The sequence below is a fragment of the Rhinolophus hipposideros genome (assembly GCF_964194185.1).
Source record: "Rhinolophus hipposideros genome assembly, chromosome: 22".
NCBI lineage: Eukaryota > Metazoa > Chordata > Mammalia > Chiroptera > Rhinolophidae > Rhinolophus > Rhinolophus hipposideros.
Window position 1 is genome coordinate 35,251,376 of NC_138068.1, and position 27,101 is coordinate 35,278,476.

Consider the following 27,101-nt stretch of genomic DNA (forward strand, 5'->3'; position numbering starts at 1 on the left):
AGCTGTACTTCCTCATTCAGTGCATTGAGACTGATAAAGGAGGCTGCAGAGTCAGCCTTACCACATGAGCTGAGTCTTCCATGGCTTCCTGTCTTCTTTTCTCCTCCTGCTCCAAGCTGCTGAGGGACAGGAAATGGAGGGGTTGGATGTCTGGGCTTACGGGGCTTATCTGCACTCCATCCAGGTTCTCAGAACTTTTGAAGACCTGGTATGCCACTTCAGGTCCGGAAAGGAAAAGAGAGCTCCAGTCAGATGCATATACCTCTCTAATTCTCTGTTTAGTTCCAGAACTGTCATTTACTTATTGAAATTTTACCATCTTTCCATGTGGATTGACCCAGAAAGCAAGAGCCAGTGATGTCCCTCTGATTTAACTGTATGGCAAGAGAAACATGCAACCAAATTAAATAAAATTAATTTCAGGCACACATCCTAATTCGGAAAAACATTTGCACAATTGCACAGTGTCAGCACGAGTCACTTATCCTGAACGGTTTTATTGTTGTGACTCTGATTTGAAGTCTCCACGCTTGCTGTGCATGATAAGCTTGAACCATATTTTACCCTGAAGTTTTAAAGAATGGTAATTTAAAACATCTATAACAAAACAATCTATGAGTAAATGAAATCTTCCTAAATTAGATGCCCCTTCCAGCAGCACAATGAGTAATTCTTTCCAATATGATAACATTGAAGGGCTCAGGGAGTCTCTTTATTAAATAATAATCCTCCTTCATATAGGATTTTGCATGATTCTTAGGGGGAAAATGTTGTTTACCTACTTAATTTTGAACAAAAAGCACTACTTCTCTGCTGTGATATTATTATTCCTGTATGAGTGCCTGTGTGAACTGTGATGGCTTTATATCTTTTTGTGTGCTGGATATTTTTCCACATACATCAATATGAATAAAAACAAGTTCTGTTGAACTTTATGAATTATAACTAAGACTAAAGGCACAGACCACCCTCTTCCATGCCACGTTCCTCATATTTTATTTATTTGTATGATAAATGTTTATCCAGTGTCTCTTGTAGGCACTGTGGATGATAACTCAGTGGAAAAATGCAGAAAAAGATCCTTGCTCTCATAAAGCTTATATTTTAGCAGGAGATTAGGGGTATACAATTAGAAATTACTATAAATATTTGCATAATGTAGATTATATAGCATGCTTGAAACTAATTAAAGTTTTGAATAGAGAAAACAGTAGAGCAGATTAAGGAGGAAGTAAGTGAAGTGCAGTATTAAATAGAAAATAGAGGATCAGAAGAGTTCTTATTGAGGAAGAAAGATTTCAGCAAAGACTTGAAGGAGGTAAAGTTGTGAACCAAGCAGATAATCTGGGGAAAGATCATTCTGTGCATATCGATCAGCTAAAGCCAGGACCTTAAGGAGGTAACTACGTAGGAGTAGCTTGTGAAATCCCTGGAGATCTTGTGGATAAAGTCAAGGGAGCAAAACAAAGATGAGTTTAATTAAATAAGGTGGCTATTTAAGGTCTGAGTAGGCAGCATGAGCAGATTATGTAGGACCTTTTAGACTATTGTAAAAGATCTGGGTTTAATTACAAATGAATTGGGAAGCCATTGCAATTGTTTGAACAAAGGAGTTGCATGATTCAATTTAAGTTTCTGTACTATTTGTCTGACTAATCCTTTTGCCAGACTAATCTGTTTGGGGAAGATGGCAAGGCAAGGATAGAAGCAGGAGGTTATTGCAGTAATCCAGAATAAATAGTAGTTGGCTCAATCAAGATAGCAGGTAGCAGTAGAAGGGGCAAAAGTTTTGTACATATTTTGAAGACAGAGCCAGCAGAGAAAAGTTGACAATGACTTAAAGTGTTTTGATCAGAGCATCTAAAAGGACACGCTCACATGGAAATGACCATAAGAAGAACAGATTTTGAAATTTGGATCAGGAATTCAAGTATGGGTATGCCAAGTTTAAGAAAACTATTGTTAAGAAGACTATTGTTAAGAAGACTATTGTACATCCAACTGTAGGATGTACAGTCAAGCTATGTGAGTCAGGACATAGGTCTGGGCAGGAGATGGAATTTGAAAGTTGTTGGCCAGTAGGTGCTATTTAAAATCTTGAGGATAATTAACAGCAAGGGAGCCAAGGGAGTGAGTATAGACAGAAAATAAGATGGAGGTTTGAGCCCTGGGGCATCCCACCATTATGAGGTCAGGGAGAAGTGCAGGAACTAGGTAAAGAGGTTTAGAAGAAATGACCAGTGATACAGGAGGAAAACCAAGAATGTGTGGTGTCCTGGCTGAAGACAGTATTTTGAAGAGAGTGTCCTCAAAAAGTATTTTGATGATGGTGTCAAAGTTTGTTGAAAGTTAAATTAAGCTGAGGACTGAGAATGACCACTGGATTTGGCAACATAGAGTCCATGGGTGGATTGCTGTCAGCAATTTGAGTGATATGATGGAGATACAATCCTGATTGAACAGAGAAGAATTTTCTCCCTCCTTCCCTTCCCCTCCTTCTTTTCTTCATTCTTTTCATTTTCTCTTTTTTAAAAACATTTTCTTCCATAAGCTAGGCTAAAAATTCAAATTCATATATTTGTTGTCAGTACAATTTTAACGAATCCCTTTGGGAATATTGTTTCTAAACTCTTGGAAGATTTTCACTAATTTGATCTGTCCCTAACATTTTAAAACTGGCATGGATTTTAATTATCCTCAGATCTCTTTTGTAAACAAAACAGCCAAGGCTACAGATAAGCTTTTTAGAAAACCATTTTATTTTAGGTCATTATGTTATACTTTCATACACTAAGTATGGGGAGAAAGTATTAGTAAGTTCTTTTGTTACATCTTGGCAATTTAATATATATCACAGTTTCTTCTTAAAGTATACCCAGGGTTTAACTTGTCTGTTGTGTATGCATAGTTTCCCTAATAAGATAGTGAAGTTTTTAAAGACAACAACCAGACCTACATCTTTATATCTATAGTACCGGTTATGTCCTGCACATAGTTAGTATGCAATAAATATTTGTTGGTTTAATTTTCCATGTTCACTTTGCCTGATCCTCCTCTCTAATACACAAACCTCACTTAGTCATGGAAGAATCGTGATACAAAATCATCAGAAAACAGTACTTTTACTGCTATGTAGAAGTTCTAGCCTTCAAAGACTTTACAGTCTTGTTAGAGAGAGAATACAGATTTTTGTGACAAGTTCAATAATAAGGAAAGAACAGTATAAGGCAAAAATAAAGATAGGCTTGTGATTAGTAATCAAATGAAATCTGTAGATAATACATGTTTAAAAGGTTGAAACTCAAAAGAGTTCTGGGGTAGTAAGGCAAACATAGACTCAGGAAGTTATTCTTAAAATAGTCTCCTTTCCTCCCACCTCCCCCAATCAATAATACAAGAAATTCATGTTTATAGAGCAATCAGTTAATATATTATGGACATTTTTCTTTACCTTTACAATTATGTTAAACATCATATCCAATAGATGCAGAGTATTCTATTGTAGGAATGCACTATAATCTATTCTACTATATCTGTGGATTGAATGTTTAGATTGTTGTTTTCTCTTTCATATTATACACCAAAATAAGATGAAGAGCCCTGTAGCCATGCTTTTGTGTATATTTGATAGTTCTTTCTTTCATTTTTTGACCACCTTCACCCATTTATAGTTATTTTTATATTACATTTCTTGATGTGGTATTGTAATGTCAAAGACAGATATACATAGAGCTTTTTTAAAAATTGTGGTAAAACACACATCATAAAATTTACCATCTTACCCATTTTTATGTGTACATTTCAATAGTGTTAAGTATATTCACATTGTGCAACAGATCTCTAGAACTTTTTCACCTTACAAAACTGAAACTCTATACCCATTAATCAACTGCGAATTTCTTCCTTCCCTCACCTCTGGCAACCACAATTCTACTTTCTGTTTCTTTGAGTTGACTGCTTTAGAGACCTCAAATGAGTAGAATGATACATTATCTGTCTTTTTGTGACCGGCTTATTTCACTTAGTGTCTTCAAGTTTCATCCATGTTGTAATAGCTGACTAGATTTCCTTATTTTTCAGGCTTAATGATATTGCATTGTGTGTATATACCATCTGTTCTTTACCCACTCATCCATCTATGAACACGTGGGTTGCTTCCACCTCCTGCCTGTTGTGATTGATGCTGCCGTGAATGTGCTGTGGAACCCCTCTTCACAATCATGCTTTATGTTCTTTTGGGTACATACCCAGGAGTAGTGACACTTCTGGGTCATATAGTAATTCTGTTTTTAATTTTCTGAGGAATTTCCATACTGTTTTACATAGTGATTATACCTTTTCACATTCCCACTTACAATGCACAAAGGTTCCATTTTCTCCACATCATTGCCAATATATTATTTTCAGTTTATATACATATAAACATATATATATATATCAAATGTATACATTTGATATGTATATGTATACATATACATCTATCTATCTATCTATCTAGACATATATATGTATGTAGTGGCCATTCGAATGGGTATGACTTTCTTAGACATTTATATATATATATAAATATATTTATATATTTATATATATATATAAATATATAAATATATTTATATATTTATATATATATATATATTTTTTTTTTTATTAGTTTCAGGTGCACAAAACAAAGTAATACTTAGACGCATATCATTTACATCCCTCACACTGTGGACCCCCCTCTCCCATCCATTATCTCTCTGACCTAGCACCGAGCCATCACATTTCCACTATCTCCACTCCCAATGCTGTACTCCTCCTCTTGTAACTATATACATACATATGTATACATATATATATATATATATATATATGTATATATATATATGTATATATATATATATATAATTATACTTGGCATTCATTATTGTTCAGCTTCAGGTGTACATTGCAGTGATCAGGCATCTACATCTTCCCTGAGGTGGTCTCCCAAATGGGAGACATGTCCATCGAATACTCTACAAAATCTTTACAACATTATTGATTATGTTCCTCAAATTAATTTTCAAAACCCGTGGCCATCTTGTGGTTACCAACTGTTTTCTAATCCCCTCACCTTCCTCCTTGTCCCCACCTCCCCGCCCATCTAACAACCCTCAGTTTTTCCTCTTTGTCTCCAAAACTGTTTCTGATTAGTTCATTCACTTATTCTCTTCCTTAGAGTCCGCATATAAGTGAGATCATATGGTACTTGTCTTTCTCTGTCTGACTTATTTCACTTAACATAATGTTCTCTAGGTCCATCCATGTTGTTGCAAATGGTAAGATGTCTTTCTTCTTTATGGCTGCATAATACTCCATTGTATAAATGTACCACAGTTTCCTAATCCAGTCCTCTACCGATGGGCATTTTGGTTGTTTCCATGTCTTGGCTATTGTGTATAGTGCTGCAATAAACATAGGAGTGCATAAAGATTTTTGAATTGGAGTTTGGGGTTTCTCCGGATAGATACCTAGGAGAGGAATTACTGGATCATAGGGTAGTTCCATTTTCAGATTTTTGAGATACCTCCATACAATTTTCCATAGTGAATGCACCAATCTGCAATCCCACCAACAGTGCACAAGCGTTCCCTTTTTTCCACATCCGCGCCAGCACTTGTTGTTTGTTGATTTATTGATGATAGCCATTTTGACTGGGGTGAGGTGGTATCTCATTGTGGTTTTTATTTGCATTTTTCTGATGGTTAGTGACATTGAGCATTTCTTCATATGTCTGTTTGTCATCTGTATGTCCTTTTTAGAAAAATGTCTCTTCAAGTCCTCTGCCCATTTTTTAATTGGGTTGTTTGTTTCTTTGGAGTGAGTTGAGTGAGTTTTATTATAGATTTGTGATATTAACCCCTTAAATATATATCATTGGCAAATATCTTTTCCCATTCATTAGGATCCCTTTTTGTTTTATTGATAGTTTCCTTTGCTGTGAAAAAACTTTTTAGTTTGATGTAATCCCACGTGTTTATTTTTTGTCTTACTTCCCTCACGCGAGGGGATATGTCAGTAAAAATCTTGCTTCGGGTAATGTCTGTGAAGTTTCTTCTTTATTTTCTTGTAGGTATTTTATGGTTTCAGATCTTACATTTAAGTCTTTAAGGCATTTTGAATTTATTTTTGTATATGGTGTAAGGAAGTGGTCCAGCTTCATTTTTTTGCATGTGTCTGTCCAGGTTTCCCAGCACCATTTACTGAATAGACTGTCTTTACCCCATTGTACATTCTTACTTCCATTGTCGCAGATTAAATGGCCATATAGGCATGGATATATTTCTGGACTCTCTATACTGTTCCATTGATATATGTGTCTGTTTTTATGCCAGTACCATGCTGTTTTGATTACTGTAGCCTTGTAGTATAATTTGAAGTCAGGTATTGTTATACCTCCCACTTTGTTCTTATTTCTCAAGATTGCTAAGGCTATCCGGGGTCTTTTATGGTACCAAATAAATTTTAGGATTATATGTTCTATTTCTGTGGAAAACGTCTTTGGTAGTTTGGTAGGAATTGCGTTGAATATGTATATTGCCTTAGGCAGTATGGACATTTTAACTGTATTAATTCTTCCTATCCATGAACATGGTATGTGTTTCCATCTATTTATATCTTCCTTCATTTCTTTCTTCAGTGTCTTATAATTTTCTGAGTACAGCTCTTTTACTTCTTTGGTTAAATTTATTCCCAGGTATTTTATAGTCTGTGGAGCAATTGTAAATGGGATAGTTTTTTTTAAATTTCTCCTTCTGATGTTTTATTATTGTTATATGCAAATGCAACTGATTTCTGACTATTAATTTTGTATCCTGCTACATTACTAAATTCATCCATCAGCTCTAGTAGTTTCTTGGTGGAGTCTTTAGGATTCTCTCTATATTGTATCATATCATCTGCATATAATGATAATTTTACTTCCTCCTTATCAATTTGGATGCCTTTTATTTCTTTTTCTTCTCTCATTGCTGTGGCTAGAACTTCCAGCACTATGTTGAATAGAACTGGAGATAGTGGGCAAACTTGTCTTGTTCCTGATCTTAAGGGAGATGGTTTTAGCTTTTCCCCATTGAATATGATGTTAGCTATGAGTTTATCATATATGGCCTTTATTATGTTGAGATATGATCCCTCTATTCCCACTTAAGGGTTTTTATCATAAATCGTTGCTGGATTTTATCAAATGCTTTTTCTGCATCTATTGATATGATCACGTGATTTTAATTTTTCATTTTGTTAATGTAGTGTATCACATTAGTTGATTTGAGGATGTTGAACCACCCCTGCATAACAGGGATGAATCCCACTTAATCATGGTGCATGATCTTTTTAATGTATTGCTGAATTCTGTTTGCTAATATTTTGTTGAGGATTTTTGCGTCTATGTTCCTTAGAGATATCGGCCTGTAGTTTTCTTTTTTTGTGGTGTCTTTGTCTGATTTTCGGATCAGGGTGATAGTGGCTTCGTAAAAAGTGTTTGGGAGTCTTCCCTCCTTCTGGAATTTTTGGAAGAGCTTGAGGAAAATAGGTAATAATTCTTTTTTAAACGTGTTGTAAAATTCACCTGTAAAGCCATCTGGTCCAGGTCTTTTGTTTGTTGGGAGATTGTTGATTACTGATTCAATTTCCCTGGTGGTAATCAGTCTGTTCAGGTTTTCTGTTTCTTCTTGAGTTAGCCTTGGAAGGTTGTACGCTTCTAGAAAATTGTCCATTTCTTCCAGATTGTCAAATTTGTTGGCATATAGTTGCTCATAGTAATTTCTTAAAATTTTTTGTATTTATGCGGTGTCTGTTGTCACTTCTCCTCTTTCATTTCTGATTTTATTATTTTGGGTCCTCTCTCTCTTTTTTTAATGAGTCTGGCTAAAGGTTTGTCAACTTTGTTTATCTTCTCTAAGAACCAACTCTTGGATTCATTGATCTTTTGTATTGTTTTTCTGATTTCTATTTCATTTATTTCTGCTCTGATCTTTATTATCTCCTTCCTTGTGCTCCCTTTGTGCTTCTTTTGCTGTTCTTTTTCCAGATCCCTTAAGTGTGAAGATAAACTGTTGATTAGTGATGTTTCTTGTTTCTTTAGGTAGGCCTGCAATGCTATGAATTTCCCTCTTAGAACTGCTTTCGCGGCATCCCATAGATTTTGGGTCGTCGTTTTCATTTTCGTTTTTCTCAAGATATATTTTGATTTCTTCCTTGATCTCCTGCTTGACCCATTCATTATTTAGTAATAAGTTATTCAGCCTCCATGAATTGGTGTGTCTTCCAGATTTTTTCTTGTAGTTCATTTCTAATTTCATAGAAGACAATTGGTATAATTTCAATATTTTTTTAATTTATCAAGACTTGTTTTGTGGCCTAACATATGGTCTGTCTTGGAAAATGTTCCATGTGTGCTTGAGAAAAACGTGTATTTTGCAGCATTGGGGTTAAATGCTCTGAAAAAATCAATTAAATCCAAGTGGTCCAATGTATCATTTAAGGCTGTTGTTTCCATATTGATTTTCTGTCTGGAAGACCTGTCCCTTGTTGTCAGAGGTGTGTTGAAGTCCCCTACTATGATAGTGTTACTGTTGATCTCTGTCTTTATGTCAGTCAGTACCTGTTTTATATATTTAGGTGCTCCTATGTTGGGTGCATAGATGTTTACTAGGGTTATGTCCTCTTGTCAGATCGATCCCTTTATTATTATATAATGCCCATCTTTATCTTTTAATATGTTCTTTATTTTAAATTCTATTTTGTCAGATATAAGTATTGCAATGCCAGCTTTTTCCTCATTTCCATTTGCATGAAATATCTTACTCCAACCCTTCACTTTCAGCCTGTGTGTGTCTTTTGATCTGAGGTTAGTTTCTCGTATACAGCATATACAACAGTCTTTCTTTCTTATCCACTCAGCCACCCTATGTCTCTTGATTGGAGCATTTAATCCGTTTACATTTAAAGTGGTTATTGATAGGTACATAGTATTGCCATTTTTAAATTTGTAGTTAGATTGTTTTCATCTTTCTTCTATATACAGAAGTCCTTTTAGTATTTCTTGCAATGCTGGCTTGGTTGTCATAAATTCTTTCAGTTTGTTCTTTTCTGGGAAGCTCTTTATCTCTCCATCAACTTTAAATGATAGCCTTGCTGGATAAAGCAATCTAGGTTGTAGGCCTTTGTGTTCCATCACTTTGAGTATCTCCTGCCACTCCCTCCTGGCCTTCAATGTTTCTGTAAAAAAGTCATTTGATAATCTTAGGGGAGTTCCCTTGTATGTAACCCTCTGTCTTCCTTTTGCTGCTGTTAGGATTTTCTCTTTGTCTTTAAGCTTTGCCATTTTAACTATAATGTGTCTTGGTGTGGACCTGTTTGAGTTTATCCTAGTTGGAATTCTCTGCTCTTCCTGGGCTTGTATGTTGGTTTCCTTCATCAGGTTAGGGAAGTTTTTGGACATTATTACTTCAAATATGTTCACAATCCCTTGCTTCCTCTCTTCACCTTCTGGTATTCCTGTGATGTGCATGTTGTTGCGCTTGATTTTATCCCAGAGGTCTCTTAAACCATCTTCATTGTTTTTTATTCTTTTTTCTTTCTGTTGTTCTGTTTGTGTGATCTCTGCTAACTTGTCTTCTACGTCGCTGATTCGATCCTCTGCTTCATCTAACCTGCTGGTAATTCCTTCAAGTGAGTTCTTAATTTCAGTAATTGTGTTCTTTAGTTCTAACTGGTTGTTTGTTATGATTTCTACATCCTTCTTTATGTCTTCTCTAAGCTCGTTAAACATTCTTATCACCCGTGTTCTGAACTCTGTCTCTGATAGGTTGGTTACCTCTGCTTTATTTGGTTCCAGTTGTGGAGGTTTCTTCTGTTCTTTTATTTGGGACATATTTCTTTGTTTCCCCATTCTAGCTGACTCTCTGTGTTTGCTTTGATGTATTAGGTAGATCCCCTAGAGTTCTTAATTCTTGCTGGGTTATCTTATGTAGTATGTGTCTTTTATATTTGACTTGCACTACTTCATTCTTCTCTGTGTGTTCTCTAAAGGTGACTCTTGTGTTGTGTATATTGTCCTGTTAAAGAAGATCTTTAATTGTTTTTTGCTTGTGAGTAGGTGGGGTTAACTCCTAGGCTGACTAGTTGTGAGACTTGGCTCTGTCCACCGCAGGGTGTTCTGCTGCGTAAGGATTGACTACTTAAATGTGATTTGGCCTCTATTGGCTCTTGTGCCTGCAGAGAATTCCCTTTGGGTATGTGACTTGTAGGTCAAACCCGGTAGTACTCTGGTTTGGTCTGGAGTTGGCCTCTGGATATGTTGAATCTTGTGCCTCTTAAGCTGGGCCCTGGTAGGGCAATTTCAGAACAAAGCAGATCACCAAGCACAACAACAACAACACCAAAGAAAAAAATCAAATACATTCACATGAAAAAATACCCAATAATCCCCACTCAACACAGGCAAAGATATCAAAGATATAAAGACAAAACAAAACAAAGCAAAACAAAAACAGCTCCAGTCTTGGCTTAAGCCCATCAAGTAATCTCCAGGTTGTCCTCTGCTGTATCAGAGAGTCCCCTGCCTATTGTGCAGGCAGAACCGGTCACCTGGTGTCCAGGGTGACTTTGGGAGTGTAAATTTAAATGCGTGGGTTGGGGAGGTCTGGATGATAGTTTTTACAAAGTCAGTGCAGTTTCTGCCCTTGCCTGCACATATGCACATTAAGAGTAGCAACACCAGCCCGGTGTCCAGTACTCCTTAGGGCACTTCTTCAATGTGTGTGTGGGGGGGGAGGGTGGGCGGGAGATTTCTGAGCTGCTGAAAGCTGGGAGCTGTGTCTGCTGCTTACTGCTGACCTCTGGGAGTGCCTCCGCAGTTGTAGTTGTCCCGCCCTAGGCAGGCCAGAAAGGGTGGGGGCTGGGGATGGAGAGGTCTTCTCACTCCCAACCCAGCTGCGTCATACTCCTCCTGCAGGCCAGAAAAGGTGGTGGCTGGGGGTGGAGGAGTCTCTTCTCTCCTAGCTCAGCCAAAAATCACACTCTTCCCAGCCTCTTCCCTTGGTCAGAGCTGCCTGTCAGTCTTCCCAGAGCCTGAGCACTACGGCTCTTCTGTAATCTGACACTACTCTTCAGTTCAGGGGCCAGTTTAAGTCTCTGGAAGGGTAGGGATAAGATTGGAGGAGCTGGGGGAGGGGCCCAGGTAGGGTGTCTGTGTTCTTTGTCTGCCCTAGGGCCCACCAAGTTGCCCCCCTGGCGGAAGTGATCAGCTGTGGGGCGCAGGGAAAGAGCCCACCTCCTTCCTGGCTTTTGTATTCTCTGTTCCGCCCTGGGGACCCCTGTGTCTTTAGAGCTGTGGGTTACCGCCCGCTGCTGCAGCCTGCAGCCACCGCCTGCAGCCACCGCCTGCAGCCGCCGGTGCCGCCGGCCGAATTCCACTGGGGGCCCGCGCATTTCCACTCCACTCTCTTCCTTCTGCCCCTGCTCACCCAATTTGCGCACCTTCAAGTAATCCTTCCACGAGTCTCTTAGGAGCCTCTTAGCTGTTCTGCTTGATGAGCAAAGAGTTGTTTGATGGGTTATATGTCCCGTTTGTAATAAGATCTGGAGAACTCAGAAAGTGTGCCCTGCTGCCGCCATTCCTATGACGTCACTCTTCTTAGAGATTTTTAAAGGTCTCATTTTTTTCAGAATATTTGCATATGAAATTAACACATCTTACCAACATTTAATATTATATATTTTGTTTTGTCTTTGCTTATTTCACAAGGATAAGTTATGGTTATAAATTATCGGTGAAAGTAACTTTATTTTATTTTTAATAAGATTTAATTGAATACTGGCCATTTGTATTTTTTCTGTTATGAATTATAAGTTTATAAACTATCATCATTTTTCTATTGGGTTTCCTACACACTATGTATAAGATTTATAAGAGTGATTAACATGTATATTATATTACACTTTTATCTCATTGTCTTAGTCATCTCTGGCTGCTATAACAAAATACCTTAGATTGAGTGGTTTAAACACCAGGCATTTATTTCTTACAATTCTGGAAGCTGGGAATCATAAGATCAAGATGCTGATCTTGTAAGGACCTTCTTCCTGGGTTGAAGACAGTACCTTCTTACTTCGTCCTTACATGGCAGATGGAAGGAAAAGAGACCTCAGGTCTCTTACTCTTCTTATGAGGACACTAATCCAATCAAAATGATCAGACCTTCTTGTCTAAATCTAATTACTTCCCAAAGTATCCACCTCCAAATACTATCACTTTGGGAGTCAGGGCTTCAACATATGGGAAGGCACAAACATAGCACTCCTATTTCTTACAAATATACTCAGATTATCCTATGCATTTTAATTTTGCTTATTGTGATTTTTGCTTCTATACTACTGATAGAGTCAAATCTAAGATTAATTTCATTCATATTTACATCTCCTTTTATCTGAAGAAAATCTGTTGTCATCTAATAGCTAAGTACTCATTTCTTTTCTCTGAGTGTTAATTTTTTTTATGTTAGTTTCAGGTATAATGTTAATATTTTTATCAATCTAGTGCATCAGGGATTTATTAGTGATATTGGATTTAATAATATTTTTCCAGATAGATTTTTTAATTTAAAAATATGATAATATACCAAATAGCAAATATTATAGAAAAAAGATGAACTCCTTAACAAGTTTTAATCCATTAACATTTTGCCAATTAATTTATTTATATTTATTATATTTATTTATATTTATTATATTTATTATATTTATTTATTTATATTTATTAATTATTTATTTATATTTATTATTAAATTTATTAATTTAATCATTATTAATTTCAGATCTCGTGTGTATGTAATATTACTGATTTAAGTTTGTATCATTGCACCCATCCAGAAACCTATTCCCCTTGCTCCACATAGGGGCCTGAAATTAAAAATTGGAATGTAATCTCTTATCCATATTTGAATGTTTTCATTACATATAACGAGGTCCGACAAATGAGTTCATGAACTCATCCTAGAAAAAGTGCTAAATACCTCCTTGTTGAATATTGCTAGGGTCATCTTTGAATCACTCCCCTTGGGAAGCTATGCACCAATACCAGCGCGTAGTCCACCCTTCAAAGCATTTTTGGAACTCTTCTTCTGGAATGACCATCTGAGCTGTCGTCGTATTACCCTTGATATCCTGAATGTCATCATAATGTCTTCCTTTTAACATTTCCTTTATTTTAAGGTAAAGAAAGAGGTCATTGGGGGCCAGATCAGGTGACCAGGGAGGGTGTTCCAATGCAGTTATTTGTTTACTGGCTAAAACCTCCTCCACAGACAGTGCTGTGAATTGTTGACAAAAAGTTCAGATCATCTAACTTTTTCACACAGCCTTTTCAGCACTTCCAAGTAGTAAACTTGGTGAACTATTCATCCAGTTGGTACAAATTCATGATGAATAATCCCTCTGATATCAAAAAAGGTTAGCAACATCATTGCAACAAGTTCACGAACTTCATTATCAGACTTCCTGTGTTGTACTAGATAATATTGTCGTTTTGGAATGTTTAAGTTCACATAAAGAGTATTCTATTATATCTCTCTGTAACCTGTTTATCCCCCACAATTTATTTTGGGGGATAATGTATTCATGCTGACATATATAAATCTACATTGTGCTTTTTAATTGCTAAATAGTCTTATAATGTATGAATATAGAGTAATATGCTTATCCGTTCTCTGATTGCTTGTCATTGTAAGTTGTTCCAATGTTTTTCTTTCAATTGTAAAGAATTGTGTTATGAACAACCTCATACATGTCTACTTGTGCACATGTGTGAGAGTTTCTCTAGGCTTTCACACCTAAATGTAGAATTCCTGAATTGTATATACTGCACATTTTCATTTTACCTTGAAACTCTCAAATGGCTTTCCAAACTAGCTTTAAGAAAATTAACTAGTATCTCTAGGCCTCAGGAACTTCCTCAAGGTAATGTAGGAAACAATGACTACTCTACCAGATTATCATGAGGGTTAAATGTGTCAACGTTTGTAGTGTCTATCAAAGTGTGTGGTAAAGAACAAGTACCAAATAAAGGATGGTTGTATTATCTAGAACCTCTTCTGTTATAATATTTGTTACTACATAATTGCTTTTGAGCAAGAAACTGATAGTCTCATAGGGGTATTTAAGGATGTAATGGGAATTTATTGTTTTATTAGTGTATGAGCAACATTTAACCTCTTTCCACTTGAGGAGAATTCCCCACGGAATGTAGCTTTGTTGGGACACATATCCTTATTTAACCACTATGAATGAGGTGACTCACATGTAAACCAGGGAGATGACAGAGAAAATGGAAGATAATAAATGGATGTGAAACATTTAAAAATATGCTGCTAAGCTACTGGTACCTGATTGATTGCAATCAAATAAGGCAGGCTAGAGGATTGCAAGAGTTTAGATAAAATTAACAAGTTCAAGAAACTTGAAGTATAAAGATTCTATTAATAGAAAATAGAATGGTGGAGTTTCTGAAGGTGCTTGGGGAAAAGAGGAGTCAGATTTTAGATATGGAGATTTGAAAGAATACCCAGCTGCAACTCAGGAAAATAGGAGTTAAAACTAGATGAGAAAATATTCTGTGTGGGAACAATTTAAAGCTAAAGGCTGAGAAAAGAGGAAAGTCGTAAGTGTTTTGTTTTGGAAAATGCTGATAGTGGAGGGTAGGAGGAAATAAGAAGAAATAGCAGGAGAAAAGGAGTCTATGTGGTTGCTTAGGTTTTTCCTTAATCTACATCCCTACAATTAGGTTTGGTGAATTATAAGGCATGAATCACTGTTTTGCTGTGTAGTTCTAGATTGGGGGCTAAAGATTCTGATAGTGTGTGAGCATCTGTGGAAGGGGTGGTCTAGAGTGCAAAACTTATATGCAAGTGCCATGCAGTAGAAATAAACATCCATATAGCAATGGTAAAGGAAAGGGGAGTATAAGGGCAGATTGCTTTTGTGGACTAGGGACAAGGGGAATCATGGAGCTGAACAAAACATCAGCTTTACCAGAATCTTCAATGTTTTATTTATATATGTGTGTTATATATGTGTGTATATATATATATATATATATATATATATATATATATATATATATATATATATATATAAAAGAGAAACCTGAAGAATATAGACAAATGTTGCCATCTGTCAAATATGGCTAGGGATCACCTTATTACTTTGGGTTAAATTCCTTTCTGTTTGAAATACTTCATAATTTTTTTAAAAGCAAGGTTCAGAAAAATTAGGGTAAAAACCTTGGGAGATAAAAGAAGAGAGTTTTAAAATATTTTGAAATATTAAGTCAATTCCAAATAAATTTAAGCTTGGCTATCACTATTTACCTTACATCTGTCTCTTTAACAAAAGTAATTGAAAATGAGTTAAGTCAAGTAGACCAATAACATTTGGAAAGAAGAAAAATCTGTTTGCTACTAATCTTTTAAAAAGGGGCATTTGTTTTGAATTGAGTTAGTCATACCATTACCTTTTTCCCCGCTTCTTCCAAAACTTCTAAAAACAATTCTGAAAGGTTAGTAGATTTCTCCCCGTTTGTCTATTTGTTTGCCCCAGTTCATGAACTCAGACCTTTTCACTTCAACATTTTGCTTCCAAGCAACTTATTCTGATACTCTTATAGCCTAGGAACCAGACCCTTAGAAAATTTTCCTTATATGCATTCAGCTGGTGAGTTTCCACAAAAAAAGCGACATTAAACATTGATCCGATTGTGTGAAGTGATGCTACCAGTTATTTAGCATTTGGTGCTTCCTGTAAGTGGATGCAAACTTCATTAAAGAAAATGACAGATGGCATATGGCTGCAGGCAAAATGCCAGTCCACATGATGAAATCTACAGTGTTCTAGTCCGGGATAAAGTGTTTTTAATTGCCTTGAGGAAAATCTGTCGCATTGAAATAAATCTGTCGCATTGATTCGTTTACAGTTACCAGGTAATTATAATGGTGTGGCTAGTTCCTTTTTAGGTAAAAATTAAAATAAATGAATAAATAAATAAACAAACAAACAAACAAACTGTGGAAACAGATAGGCATTTGGCTTGAGTTTGTACTGCAAGATGAGTTTTTATGACCCTTGAGGTTTTATGACCCTTCGCTGCGGTGATGAGGTCTCCACCTGCATGAGGTTACAATAGACTGATCACAGAGCCCCGTTTCATGTGCTCTTCCTGAGTCGTTGGGTATATTACTTTGAGAATTGGAAGACCTGGGGGTGCGAAACTGATTATGAGATTTTTCTTTGCTTGACAAGATGAGCGAGTCTGTACGAGGCAGATGCATTTCTATCAACTGACTGCAGACAGGTTTCAATCACAGTCGGATTGCGCTGCATTCCTTTTGAAGGTGGATGTCTAAGAAAATTGAATTTTAAAGGGATAATTACAGTCCTATCAAATTCTGAGGTTCACTTTATTATACATTTTTTAAGAAGTCAAATCTCCCTTAATTAGTTTTTAAAATAATGTGATTTTCTGGTCAATTTTACTTGCAGAATATGATCCTCCAAATATTTATTTTTTTAATGTCCTCAAATAGAGGTTCAAGTACATAAGGAAAAAAAAATATTTTTGTTTATAGAAAGTAAAACTAGATCCTAGTTTCAGCACCTGAAATTTACGTAGTTAACAGAAATTGCCTCTGGCTAATTAAGTGGAAGAATGTGGAAGGCTAATCACTGATTGGACAAAAATGCAGGCGAACGAAGCAGAAATTTGGGTTCCCTAACAAGGTAGTAAGACCCTTGGTGTACAGCTCCTCACAGTCGTAGTCTGGTTAGGACACTCTGCTGCTGGCTCCACCTCCACTGGACACTTGCTTCTGGCTGTGCTGGTCTTTCTGCTCTGCCAAAGATTATTTCTCAACTGTCCTCACTCTTTCCACCATTCTCCGACACAGCAAAGTTCTAAGCAGAAATCATCGATTGGCTGAGTTGAGGCCATATGGCAATTCTCTGGTTGCCTGGTCCATTGGCTCTTTCCCGCCAGAGCCCACACAGTGAAGGATCACTCCCAGGTAGGCAGGGAGTGCTATTGCTGGACATCCACAGAACAACAGAGGTGCACGACAAAGAAAATTCTCTGTTAAATAATGACTTTTTTTCTAGTTTACTTTTCTGTTTGTTTTTGATGACCATAAACACATGAAGTAAATAAGGCTATTATTAATAACCCTAGCCTCAACTGGGTGTCAGTGTCACCTTTCTCCCAGGATTTTTCCTACTATAGCAAAAGCATAATTATTGTTGTTCCTGAACTGCCTGCCAACCTCTTTTTTGTGTACACACTTCTGATATTTTCAAGTTTAGAAAAAGGCAAACGGTTGCCGTTTTTCTCAACCTGTATTCTATAATCAGTATCATTTCTTTCTGCTTATTTTGCCAGGAGTTTCACAGTGAATAAATATTTACTGAGTATTTCTGTATTAGGTTGCCAGGGGTACCATAACAAAGCACCACAAACTAAGTGGCTGAACAACAAAAAGTTGTTTCACACGTCTGAAGGCTAGAAGTCTGTCTGATTAAGGTTCCTTCTGAGGACTATGAAGAAGAATCTGTGCCATGCTTCTCTCCTAGCTTCTCGTGGGTTGCTAGCAGTAATGGGCATTCCTTGACTTGTGGAAGCATCATCCCAATCATTGCTGTCATCTTCATGTGGTGCTGTTCTTCCTCTGTGCACATCTGTGTCCAAACCTCTCCTCTGTAAGGACACCAATCAGATTGGATTAAAGACCACCCTAATGACTTCTTTTAACTTGATTACCTCTGCAAAGATTATATCTCAAAGTGGGTTACATTCTGAAGTACTGGGGATTAGGATTCTAAGATTTTTTGAAGGGGGACATAATTCAACCTATAATAACTTCTTAAATAGCTACCACTGCATATGAGTTACTTGAAATATTGAGTCCTTTCCGGAGTTAAAGAATCATTAAAACCAAGGAACATATAACTGTTCAGACTTGGTTGACCATTGAGGATTGCACATGCATCTAAATTTCAGGGCTGAAACTGAGAAAATGCTTTTGGAATCTAACTGTTTCTTGAGGAAACTCAAGGAATTACTGGATGCCCTTTATCGGGGGAAGAAATTCCTTTCTATTCCTAGCTCATTGTATTTTTATCATGAAAGTGTGCCGGACTTTGTCAAATAATTTTTCTGCATCTATTGAGATGATTGTGTGGTTTTTGTCTTGTATTAATCCAGTATATTACATTGATTGATTTTCATGTTAAGCCAACCTTGAATTCCTGGGATAAAGCTCACTTGGTCATGATTATAACTCTTATTATAAGCTGCTGGATCTGATTTGCTAGTAAATTGCTGAGAATTTTTACATCTATATTCATAGGGGTATTGGTCCGTAGTTTTCTTTTTTGTGTGTGATATTTTTGTGTACTTTTGCTCTCAGGATAACACTTTGTAGAATGAGCTGGGAAGTGTTTCCTCTTTTGTATTTTGAAAGAGTTGGTGGTAATTCTTCTTCAAATGTATAGTAGAATTCACCAGTGAAGCTACCCAGGCCTGGGTTTTTATTTGTGGGGAGTGTTTTGAATACTAATTCAATCTTTTTACTTGTTGCAGGTCTATTCAGATATTCAATTTCTTCTGGAGTCAACTCAGTATTGTGTAGTTCTCTAGGATTTTCTTTCTTTCTTTCTTTCTTTCTTTCTTTCTTTCTTTCTTTCTTTCTTTTTTATTTGTAATTTCATCTAGGTTATCTAATTTGTTGGTAATTTGACTCTTCTTTTTTTCTTTATCAGTTTGGTAAATGTTTATCAATTTTTAAAAAATCTTTTCAGATAACATACTTTTGGATTTGTTGATTTTCCCCTTTTTAAATTTATTCCCTGTTTCATTTAGTTCTGCTTTAATCGTAATTATTTATTTTGCTTTGTTTTGGGTTTAATTTGCCCTTCTTTTTCCAGTTTATTTCAGATCTTCTTTATGGATGTGCTCTAAAGTATTAGAAAATTTAGGCAAATTCTGATGTCTTTCAGTATTGCATTAATTATCAGTGAAATACTATTATAGTAACAGACAGATTTAATGGAGTCTTTTTTATTTAAATAAGTAATTTAGATCACATACAAGAAAACATTTTACTACATATATGGATGTAGCCAAAAGGATGTCTTTAAAAACAGGAACAGTTTAATTCTAAATGCATTTATTATATTCTCTCAAATTTCCTTCCAAGGGCTCTGATGGAAGATAGTATTATTTGATAAAAACTGTTTTAATTTTTGTTTATATTAGATATATACAATGCTGCTATACTTTAAAAAAGTACTTAAGATGCTATTCAGCATTAAATAAAGTTTTTGAGCTCTTTTTAAAAAGAAATATTTCCAAAGTGAAAGCTGTAAATGGAGTTATTGCAATCCTTTAATGCAAAGCAGTTGTTTTCATTTGCAAAAAAAAACTGGGAAAAGGAATATTCATGACATTCTTGGTCTTTCCCTTAAATATTATAATGCTTTTCAAATAAACATAGAATTAAAAACAAATGTACCAAATACTCTTTTAAAAGCAGATAGTATTCTAAGTAATTGAAGTTAATACAACAACAGCAAACATTTGTTTTGAAACACTTGACAAGCCTTAGCGTATATTCTTTTAGATTATGAGCTATTATTTGTAATTTCATGAAAATTCTCTTTCAAATACTTTACAGTTCAAGTATTGGAAATTATCTAAATGCATGACTTTGTGTCACAAGAACTTATACATTACAATGTGCGGTATATTTAAAACAGTCTTTGTATTTTTAAAACAAGTATTAAAACCACTCAAAGAAAATAAATATTGTTATTCTAGAAGACAAAATACATACATCAAAACCCAAACCAGGATGTACATCTAATGGCCTGGGACAGCTTCTCTTGCCTCATTAGCCTTGAAACATGGGGATAGATATCTTGAAAACTTAAGGTTCTTTTGGATTATAGGGTTGTATATCTATCAGTTTGGTTGCCTTTTGCTTCATTTAACTATTGCAGAAGGTCCTTTCAGAAACATTGCAGAAAATTGGAAATGCAATTTTTAAGCATATGTCAAAACAATTACACAAAATTGGTGCAAAAAATATACACACTGAAACTCATTCTAAACAGCCAATAGTAGATATGTTCAAGAAAAGATGATCTGAAGACCAACTGCAATAAGTAGAACAACTAGCATTTTACATGTGTTAAGACCTTCTAATTTAATGGAAATATTGAGGGGCCTTTTGTAAAGAGAATGATGCTTCTTTATTGTAGAACATTAACCTTTAATCATTTTAGGAATATTTTTTAAATCAAATTTTTATAAAGCAGCCGTGACTGTACTTATTTGTTTGTTTTATGTTTTGGAATTTGTGACTAGCAGTTAAAGATTTTTAAGTAGAGAGAAGCCCCATTTTACCCTTCATTTTCTAAGTAATGTCTGTCAGCCAAACTTGGCATGTGGGCAGCAGATCATAGGTGAGTCACTTTGTTCCTTGCCTTGCTGGTGCAAAAGTGAAAATAGTTCATACTGAAGCAAGAGTTGGCATCAGAGAAACTATGTTCTATGCTCTTTTTAAATAGTCTTCCTATGACATTCTTTTAGAAAAACAAGCATTTTCCCTCCCCATCCCACAAGGGTGAAAAAAAATGACCTTTTCCAGAGAGCTCAAAGTCAAATTAGTTCTGTAAGTCAGTGTGAGTGGGAATGAGAGTAAGTTTGTGGTCAAGGTGGCCAAAGACCCACTGTCTGCGAAGAAAGGCAGGGTGGCTAGTACATGCTGAGAAAGATTGAAAAACTATAGGCTTTGTAGCTATGGAGCCCCAGTAGTGACTTTACGGGAAGTACATGCTCTAAAATCTATCTTAAAACAAAGCAGAACCTTGAGAGCAAAAGCTGGGAGGGACTCAAGGCATTCCATGATCTCAACATGAGGAATACAGAACACAGTACATAAATGGAAGTTCAAAGTCTGAAGAGGAGGAAAACAAAAAACAAACAAACAAACAAACAAAACCATGAAAGATAAATTCAGAGGGTGCCATGTAGAAAAAGAACAGATGCAATAAAACAAGGAAAGGTTAGAGTCACTTTTCTCGCTCTTTTGTCAGCAAAACCCATACAGTACAAGAAGTGAACTGTAAGTAATGGAGGGGATATCTGAAGGTTTCCTACTAGATTTATTTGAAGAACACAGAAGCAGAGGACAGATGAACATGATCAAAAACTAGAAACAAGGCTGACATGATGTAATTAACCCTGTTGGATCACAGAATTCTTACCAATTCCTAATAAAGATAGACTGGCAATAACATAGAATTATGCTTGAAATGAATTTAAATGCATAATTGAATTTGTTTATATTTAATCAGTAGTGTACTTTGGTTATTGTTTTTAAAATTCAATCATTAAAACCTTATTCAGAAAAATTAGGAGTAAAAATTGTTGAATCTGGGAGCCCTCCATCTGTTAAGAGGTTGCTATATGTATTAGGATAATGTTAGATGCAGTAACAAATAACCCCCAAATTTCAGAAGCTTAATACAACAGAGGTCTATTAGGTGCTCATATCACAGTCCAATGTGGGTTGGTGTTCCTATTTAACAGGAGTTGGGGGAAGATCTGTTACACATAGTTATTTAGGAACCAAGGTTGGTGGAGGCTTTCCTACTACCAGTGCGTGGCTTCCATGATTTCTCTGGATATTTATATTTACCTGGCTGAAGGGGTGAAAGCATGAAGGAACAAACAGGAAAGCTTTATGATTTTCTCTCACATTTTCTTGGTCAGAATATAATCACAAGTCTACCCTAAACTGCAAGGGAAACTGGGAAGTGTCCAATTCAGTACCCAGAAAGAAGGGAGATAGAGATTTTGATAAATAACAAGAAGTTTCTGCCTGGTACAGGCAGTCACTGGACTCATGTGAGGGGCTGTGATTCCATGTCTACCTCTACCAAAGACCCTTGAAATATTAGGCTCTTAAATAGGTTACAAAGTTAGCTCTTGAATGAATCAGTGTGCATTTTGTAGACCTGGCAATAATTGAATGTTTTTGGATAGGGTCAAATTTTGCTAAAGCATAGATTGATTTTTTTTTCCTACAATTTACTTGTGGTCTAGTGTCTGTGATTTATGTGATTCATTCGTATAAAAATAGGAGACATCTGTGTATTTGATCATATAATTGGTATCATTCACTGATTTTATTCTTATAAAATATTTTTTATGAGAGAACTAAAAATGAGATATATCTTTGATAAATCACTGTGCCTAATTAAAATATTACATCTAGAATATAATTAGAATATATATGTGTATGTATATGTATACATAAATATACATATAGATATATATACACACACACTTACATATGTGCATGAATATGTGTATGTGTCTGTTTGCCAATGTGTATAACTAAAGAAAGTTCTGTGGCGTTGAAATTTACAACAGTAGAGCTAAACTCATAATGTGCTTGCTGTGTCATGGACTTTGAAATCATCTGATTTCAAATTTTAGTAATGCCGTTTAATATCTAAATGACCCTTAAGCAAATTATTCAACCTCTTCAAGCCTCGGTTACTTTGTACATACAGTAGGAGTAATACTAGCTATTAATTAAACTGGACGATTGTAAATAATAAAATGAGATTATACTCATATATGATTTGGCATGTAGTCAGCGTTTAATGGTATACAGTGTTTAATGGTGTGTGTATATGTATATATATATGTATATAAACACACACCATTAAACACTGTATATATATGTATATATAAAACATATGTATTACTATATATGTTATGTAATAAAATATATATAAAATCTATAAATATAAAATCTATAAAAATATATAACATATATAATATATAATAAATATATATAATATGTACATATGTAATATCTATGACATATATATGTAATTGATATATGTACATATGTAATATATATAAAATATATGTATAATAATATATATATGCATATATATAAAGAAGCTTGATGTGCTCTTGAGAGCCCCCATTACGCAGAAATAAAATAAATATAGATAACTAAAAGATAGATAGGAAATGTGCTCGCTGCTGAGATTTAATAGTTTCATTATATTTATTCATTCCTTGAGTAAACACTGTTAGACTTTTAATATGTACAAGACCTGAGCTATGGTAAACACAAAATACTAAGACAGCTTGATTTTTGTTAAAGTGTTTACTACCTGATTATGGGAACTAAGAGTCATAATACAAGGTGATATGTATGTAGGAGAAATACCACAAAGTGATATATGGTTTTAAAATAAGGAAAATTATTTCTTGGAAGGAAGGAAATTCAAGAAAATGTTTTGGACATTTAAAACTCCCTGGCTCTTAAATTGCTTTTAAAATCAGAATTTCAAGAAGTGGATAGAAGGAAGAGGCATTCCATTCAGAAAAAAAACCTAACATTCCATTCAGAAAGAAGAGGAGAGGCAGGAAAAAGCACAGGATATGTCTCGGCGAAATTAAGGAATAAATGATGATGATTTAACAGTTTCATTATATTTATTCATTCATTGAGTAAACACTGCTAGACTTTTAATATGTACAAGATCTGAGCTATGGTGGACACAAAATACTAAGACTGTGAGATAAAATAGAAAAGTGAAGAAATTGAAGCCATTCTAGCATTGGACTTTATTCTGTAAGGAAAGAGTGATATGATTAAGGTGAGAAATGACAAGAATTCCAAGAAGCAGAATGACATCTATGACCTTGAATATTTTACTTGACCTTTCCATCATCCATTTTTTTCCCATAGACAGCAAATGAATAGGACCAAGATTTCATCCTTCCCTAACACTCTCAAAGCCTTCTCTGAATATTACATTCTCTAGAGTCACTATTGTTCTACATCTGTTGGAATATCCCTATCCCCCCCACCCTCTTTCTCTCTCTCCTTTGTGTCTCACTGCCTCTTTGATCAGGTTTTTATTCAAAATTAGCTGTCCAAAGTGATTTGACCTATATGAAATAAGCAAATTTAAGTTTATGCCACAAGCTTCTTTTTTTTTTCTTCCTGTGGTGGGTTTCTCAGCTGCTGGTTTCTTGGTAGCTGCAGACTTTTTTCCCACCAAAGGCTTCTTCTGCTTTGTAGCACCAACAGCCTTCTTTTCTTTCTTCCCTACCGCTGGCTTCTTGCCTGGAACACCTTTCTCATCTGATTTGGTTTCTGGAGCTGCTGCTGCTTTATCCACCCGGAGCTGGAGGTATTTGGCGCCGAAGAATGGTGTTCCCGGTGCATCGTCTTTGCATGTGGGTTTAGCTTCAGCATGATTCTCAGGTTTTTCAGCGGATTCTTCTTCAGGACTGTGTGATGAATCTTCTTCCGTGGTGCTTAGAGGGCTCTTTGAATCTCTGGACTTTTCAAGATTCTGCTAACGTTTGTATTGAGCATCTTGTGCGTGGGAAGGTTGTAGTTACTCTTGAGGGAGGCGGCTTTACACCACGTGCCATACAGATCATCTACCTTGTGGAAAGCACTTCCAGTCCAAATGCAGAAATGGCCCACGTGCCCACTAGGAGCAAGTTTCAAAATGTTCTGTTTGCTTACACTAAGCAGAGAATTCCAGAGATGTTTCTGGCTTTGCCATTGCCCTCATTATAGATGATGCAAGCTTCCCTGTGCTAGATACAACAAAGGTTTCTCACTTTGCCTTTGCCAGCTCTCACCTGCTGAGAGGTATCAACATTTTTGATATCATTCCAGGCTTTAAGTTTCTTGAGGAGCAAAACAGCCTCTTTGTTCTTCTTGTAGCCTTCAGCTTTATCTTCAGCCACCAAAGGAGGATCAGGAATGTCCTCAATATGATGATCTTTAGACATAACCAGCTCTGGTAAGGCCGAGGCAGCCAGGGCAGAGCAGATGGTATGTCACTTCTGTGTTATGTTCACTCTGAGGTGCCAACAACGCCAGGTTTTTGTTGGTGCAAGCATGCAGCCCCCCACGACACATATTGCCAAAAGCACTCTGGCCAGAATGATGAATCCTACCACCTGAACTCTGGGAATTCAAGCCATGGCTCTGCCAGGACCCCACAACTCAGCACTGGTTTAATGACCTGCTAATTCACTAACAGCACAGGGCTATCCATTGTTTTTGACCAACCTGGCGTGAACAAAGTTCAAAAAATCTGGTTGAATGGGAGCCTTGAACACAGCAGGCAAAGTGACATTTTTGCCAGATGATTCCCCCTTTTCAGAGTACACTGATGTCAGTGGACGAGCACACGCCATGGTGGGGACAGGAAACGGCTACCCTCCCTTCAACTGGGTTGCTCCCATAGGAAAAGCCATCTCTATTCCCTTTGTTGGACCCACCCTACTGCTGTTTACCTCGGCTTTACCCAATACATTGTCGTAGCCTTCAGATTCTGAGTTTTGCTTCTCTGCTGGTCTCCCTTTCATCCCTTGTGATGGGGACATGAGCTATATCTCATTCATTCACAGAGGCATCCTGCCTACCCAGTTCCTCAGCTACTGACTCACTCTATCCATAATGTCTTGATTCTTCCTTGGGCCTCTCCCAATCCTCACCTCACTTCACATTTCTCCTTTGTTGCACTTTCCCCACCCATATTGTTTCTCTTCTAATTTTTTGTTGTGTTTTTCGTTTCACCTCGTACTTCCATTTTTCTAAAAGAATAGAAGTGAAAATATCATCCAAGAGAAACAAGTAATCAAGGATAATTGATGAAAAGTGATGCCTTTATAAAAAGAAAACATTGTTTGTCACTGTACACAAAGTATAATTACCGTGTTTCCCTCAAAATAAGACCTAGCAGGACAATCAGCTCTATTGCGTCTTTTGGAGCAAAAATTAATATAAGACCTGGTCTTTTACTATAATATAAGACAGGGTATAATATAATATAATATAATATAATGTAATATAATATAATATGACTGAGTCATATTAATTTTTCCTCCGAAAGACGCATTAGAGCTGATTGTCCAGCTAGGTCTTATTTTCAGGGAAAGACGGTAGGAAGGAAATCCCCCTTCTTACTTGTGAGAGTTATAAAGATAGTTATGTCTTCATTTTGCTCAAGTTACCAGTAGCAGTGACTGCACTATGATATAATGTGGGCTAATAGCTTGCTTCTCTTTTGGTGAACAGGGTTTAGCAGAAATATCAGCCAGTCCACTAAGAAAATTAATTTTTTGTTTTGTTGAGAATAAATAAATATGTACTATGCCAACATAGTATTCAGTAATGCTCTTTCGAAACTAACATGTGGACTTAGATTACTGAAAAGTTATTTTCTATTATTGTCTCCAAGTATATTTCTTATTTCTTTCATAAGTATTCTCAGGACTTAAAACAAAACTGTTTTTTTCAATCCAAGGTATTCTGTAAAGATTTCAGCCCCTGTCTCTAGTCACAGGCTGCAGTGTTTGTTAATTAATTCAATGAACATTTTTGGGGGTGTTGTGGAGATAAATGAAATAGATTAAGGTCCAGACTCTGTTATTGAAAAGTCCATGGAAAAGTAGACTGACACATAAACACATAATTGTATACAATGTGGCAAGTACTAGAATAGAGCACAAGGTTTAGGAAGGAGGGATCAGTCTAGCTAGTCATTCTGGGGGGCGGGGTTCATTGAGAAGGTGATTCATAAACTAGGTCTTGAAAGATATAGTTTGCTGGATCAAAAATGAAGAAAGAATAACCAAGGCACAACGAAAAAAAAAATGTAAAGACAAAGAAGGAAAATACGAGATAGCACAAAGTTAAGTATGGTTTGAGAATGGGTCTGAAGCGATGTGTGGTGTGAGAAGAAATAGGAGAGACGGATAGGGACTAGACTATGAAAAACTTTGTATATCCCCCAGAAAAGTTTAGAACTTATTTTTTCATTCCCAGTGTGTATTTTTGTTTGTCTCTTTTTGTTTTTGTTTTTTATTCATTATTTTGGGATCACTGTCCCATTTAGCAGTCTGCTGAGAGATCAAGGCCTTCTCACATAGTCACTTTTGCATATAACCACATCCATGAACTTGGAAACCAATT

The 27,101-nt window shown here is 36.0% G+C and overlaps 1 protein-coding gene and 1 pseudogene across 5 annotated transcripts in view; one reads left to right on the forward strand and one right to left on the reverse strand.

Annotated features, from left to right (window-relative positions):
- Positions 1–27,101, forward strand: part of MACROD2 (mono-ADP ribosylhydrolase 2) — a 2,186,605-nt gene that overhangs the window by 930,441 nt on the left and 1,229,063 nt on the right. The window lies entirely within an intron of this gene.
- On the reverse strand, positions 17–25,321 carry LOC308490730 (large ribosomal subunit protein uL4-like; annotated as a pseudogene). The gene is made up of 3 exons: positions 23,998–25,321; positions 11,365–11,481; positions 17–274 (listed from the first exon to the last, which is right to left on the reverse strand). The product of its transcript is annotated as a large ribosomal subunit protein uL4-like (transcript).